This window comes from Penaeus monodon, unplaced genomic scaffold, assembly GCF_015228065.2.
Source record: "Penaeus monodon isolate SGIC_2016 unplaced genomic scaffold, NSTDA_Pmon_1 PmonScaffold_506, whole genome shotgun sequence".
In the NCBI taxonomy this organism is placed as follows: Eukaryota; Metazoa; Arthropoda; class Malacostraca; order Decapoda; family Penaeidae; genus Penaeus; species Penaeus monodon.
Genome location: NW_023659952.1, coordinates 63862 through 68408, shown reverse-complemented (window position 1 = coordinate 68408; position 4547 = coordinate 63862). Strand labels below are relative to the sequence as shown.

General features: G+C 26.7%; 1 long non-coding RNA gene across 1 annotated transcript in view; it reads left to right on the top strand.

Moving 5' to 3' along the window:
* Positions 1-1849: 1849 nt before the first annotated feature.
* The window catches only part of LOC119571082, a 4077-nt gene continuing 1379 nt past the window's right edge, over positions 1850-4547 (top strand). Inside the window, exons 1-2 of the long non-coding RNA XR_005228516.1 lie at positions 1850-3550; positions 4067-4547. The exon at positions 4067-4547 is cut by the window's right edge and continues 1379 nt beyond it. This is a non-coding gene — a long non-coding RNA (uncharacterized LOC119571082). The remainder of the gene's footprint in view (positions 3551-4066) is intronic.

Here is a 4547-nt window from a genome sequence, read left to right as displayed (position 1 = left end):
AGGGAAAAAAACCCCAAAAAATTTGCAGTTTTCCAGCCAAAAGAAAAAGGGGCCCAATACAAGAGCCGGAAAAATTTTTTTACAAAGGGGATTTTGGGATGGGGGGGGGTAAATTTAAAAGGGAAAAAAGAAAAAAAAAAAAAACCAAAGGGGGGAAATTAAAAACAATTAAAAAATCAGTTCCCAAAAAATCCTTTTAAAAAAAATTTTCATTTTATGCCTTGGCGGAAAAATTTAATTTTTTTATAGTTTTAAAATAAATTTTAGCAAATTTAAAAATTTTTATCTTTCTTTCAAAACTTTTTCCCAAAAACAAATATTAAAAAAAATGGTATTATTGTGAGGAAAAAATTTGGGAAAACATTCAATTTCCCGATTCCTTTTTTCAACAACAATTTTCTTAGAAACCCCCCTTTCCCGTAAAATTGAATAAACAAAAACATGCTAAGGAGGAAGAGAGCAGACTATTTGAATACAGTAAGGTTGTTCAAGAAAGTTTATGAAATGAGAATTGTCAATGTATGTAGTACATTAAAAGGTTTTTATTCAATTCTTTTGTTTATTGTGGACAAAACCCGTGAAGAAATAGCGAGATAAAAGAGATTAGAACAGATTTGCTAAGCACGGGCATTTAAATGATAATTATATATATATATATAATTTATATAATTTTATATATATATAATATTCCCTATATATATTAACATTATATATTTACATATTAATATTATAAATAAAATATATAAATTTAAATAATTTTATATATAAACATATATATATAATAAAATACATATATAATATCATATATATATGTATATGTATATATATTAAATATACATATATATATATATAATAGTATATATATATATGTATAAATATATATTATAATATATATATATATGTTATTAAAAAATATATATAATATTATATATGTATAATAAAATACTAATATATAACTATAGTATATATTTATATATATTTTTTAATATATAAAATATATAATATTAAAATTTTATACTTAATTATATATAAAAAAATTAAAATTTATGAAATATGTTTTAATATTATATAATGTATATTTTATAAAGTATATATATTTAAATATAAACATATATATAAAAAATTATATAAAACTTTAAATTTTTATTATTTATTTTTAATATATATTTTTAATTATATATATATATATTAAAAATTAATAAATTATATAATGTATATATTTTTTTATATATATACCCATTATATCAAAATAATACTTTTTCCAAAAATTTTATGTATATTTTGTATATTATAATTTTATATATTAATATATATTTATGTAATACAATATAATATATTATATATTTTGTAAAATATATATTAAATATATATATATATAATTATATATAAAATTGTAATATATATGTATATATATATATATAGATACATATATATTATATATATTATACTTTTATATATATAATATTATATATATATAAATAATATATAGATTAACTTTAAAATAATTATAATACATATATCTATATATACATATATAATATATTTTTGTATATATATATATATATATTATTATATATATGTAAGGGTATAATATATATGTATATATATACATTTATTATAAAATTTTAACCATATACATAAAATAAATATATATATACATATAATATATACATATATATATATATACATATACATATATTTTATATGTATACTATATATAGTATATATATATATATATATATGTATATATATAATATGTATATTATATATATATATATATATATATATATATATATATATATATATATATATATATATAATTATCATTTAAATGCCCGTGCTTAGCAAATCTGTTCTAACTCATTTATCTACCTATTTCTTCACAGGTTTTTGTCCACAATGAACACAGGAATTGAATATAAACCTTTTAATGTACTACATACATTGACGAATTCTCATTTTCATGAACTTTCTTGAAACAAACCTTACTGTATTGCAAAGTAGTCTGCTCTCTCCTCCTTAGCATGACATTATGTTCATATTCAACAATTTGGGAACAAGGAAAGGAGGGGATATTGCATGAAGAAGATGTGTTGTGTGAGAAGAAAATACAGGATAATGTGCCAATGTTAGTGTCGGCAATATTTTTATCCTACATCTAAGGTGAGCATACTTCAGTTTGATGTAGTATTATGTAATATTAATAAAGGTAAAAGCTTTGTGTGAAAGTCAAGTATAACATTATTAATTGCATATTGAAATAACTTATTTTATAAAGTTTCATGATAAACAAAAATAGTGAAATCAGTTCCAGCCACAGGCATGAAATGAAAACCTTTCTTATAGAAGTGGAGGCTCGGGTTAATGGTCTGAGACTGACTTTCATACTCCTGTCTTTACACTTACTCCCTTTCCGTGCTCTCTTTTTTCTCTGTTCCCTCTTTACTACTCTTTCTCATCTGCTTAACCCTTGCACCCCTCCCCCTTCTATCACCACCAACATCCCTTCTGTCTTCTGTAACTAATCAATTCCTGGTCTCATTGTATTGACCCCATATTGCATAAGGCTAGCACATCAGACTGCTGAAGATCTGAGATCAGAAGCATCCTCTTATCCTGAATTCATTATATTTCTTTAGAATATTACCATGCGTTATTTGCAGGGATGTGAACTGGGGGTGCTCATATTACAAAATGTGTGCTACTGACTGCACTATGCATTTAGAAGATTGAGAGTGGAGTGTAATTATGACGAGCTTTATGTGTAAACTTGTATGTTGAATGCTGTCTTTACCAACTGAAATTATATATTCAAATGTTCAGAAGCTACATATCTAGATGCAGTAGGTATAAATGGGTAATATTTTAGTGTATTACATTGTTACATTTGGTAAGGAAATGCTATAGAGAATGATAAGTTCTGCTAGTGAAGAAAATACTAAATTTTAATTGCTGTCTTTGAGACAAAAGCTAAATCAGGAAAGAGTTAGCAACAACTGTTTGGGAAATCTACATGACCTGGTGCTTACTTTCTTCTCTAAACTGTTATTAATTATACATACCAGTAAGAGGTTGTTTTTCTTTTTCAGATTCTAGAAACATTGTTGGTAATCAGAGAAAGACTGAGCGATTGCTAGAAACTTCAGGAAGCTGATGACTTTTTTTCTTTTAAAATATTCCAGTCACAATTAATTTTACCACTTAATATTCCAACTATTTTGTTCCTTTTGTTCAGTTAAGTTGATGACTTGATATTAATGGACAGGGGCAAAAGCTAAACAACATTAGATCAGACTAAAAAATTCTTTCCATTGTGAACACACTATAAGCTCGAGAACTTCTCCGAACTGTTATATCTGCTTAGACCTGAGGGTCAGTGTGCCTAGAGGACACATCCTCAACAATGAATATTTTTCCTGAATGGAATTACTGTAACATTTCAACTGTGCAGGTGCTGAGAGATGTTTACATTTGAAATGGTGATGGGGAAACTCATATTACTACTATTTATTACCATAAAGGTAAATGTCGGAAGTGCCCCAATTTACAGGTAAGTGTTACAAATACATTATGATGCATTGTATTACTCTGGGCATATGCTTTGGTATTGCTGTTTAACCCATTGCTGCTGGGTATGTACACTGTCCAATATTTTTCTTAATTTTGTTTATGCATAGATGGCCTCCCAAGCACTTAGTTGCCAAAGAGTTGGTTACCAGCCTTGTGGTACCTAACTTTACTGGTTACCCCATCTCTTGAATTTTTATTTCCATTATTATTTTTTATAACTTAGTTTATTAACATTATTATTTTTACTTCATTAACATTAGTGCTAGAAATGTGAATTAGAACTTCATTTCCAATATTCAAGGTATGAGTTAAAGGGGTGCAAGACAAGTAATTTACTCATTGGTGACTTAAACACTTCTGGAGCCATTTGTGTTCATAAAATGAGATCTCAGTGCATTTGTGCACTCTGTCAACTCTTTATATTACAGCATTTTTAGTATGGACCAGCGACCATTAGAACTTACTTTGCCCATCATTATTTTTACCCTAAACACAGACCTGGGAAAGGCCCTGAGGCTGTAAGAAATGTCCTGGACAGTGTAAGCCTAGCAAATGGTCAGCAAGTAAAACAACAAAAAGAAGAGGAAGAAAAAGAAGAGAAGAAAAGGAAAAGGATTCAAAGACCTTATAAAAAGAAATCTTAACCCAAATCTAAGAGGATGCAAACTTCTGAATCAAGTCCTTTCACAGTGAAGGGCTGATATAGTCATTTACAAAAGCAAAATAGCAAACCATTTTTATTTTCCTGCAGTTGACCATATATCCTGTGCACTGAATAGAAGTGTTTCTTGACGTCCCAAAACCTTGAGTCCAAGATCAACTGGCAGCATTTTAGTTTACCTCTGGTATTGTCTATCACAGCTTGTTTTGCTAAGGAGTAAACCAAATCCAGGAAAGAGACTTCCTTTTTGCCAGTTTCCAAAAGGACAATCTATTTGAGAAACGTAAACCATTTTCTTAATTCCTTCATGTGTTGA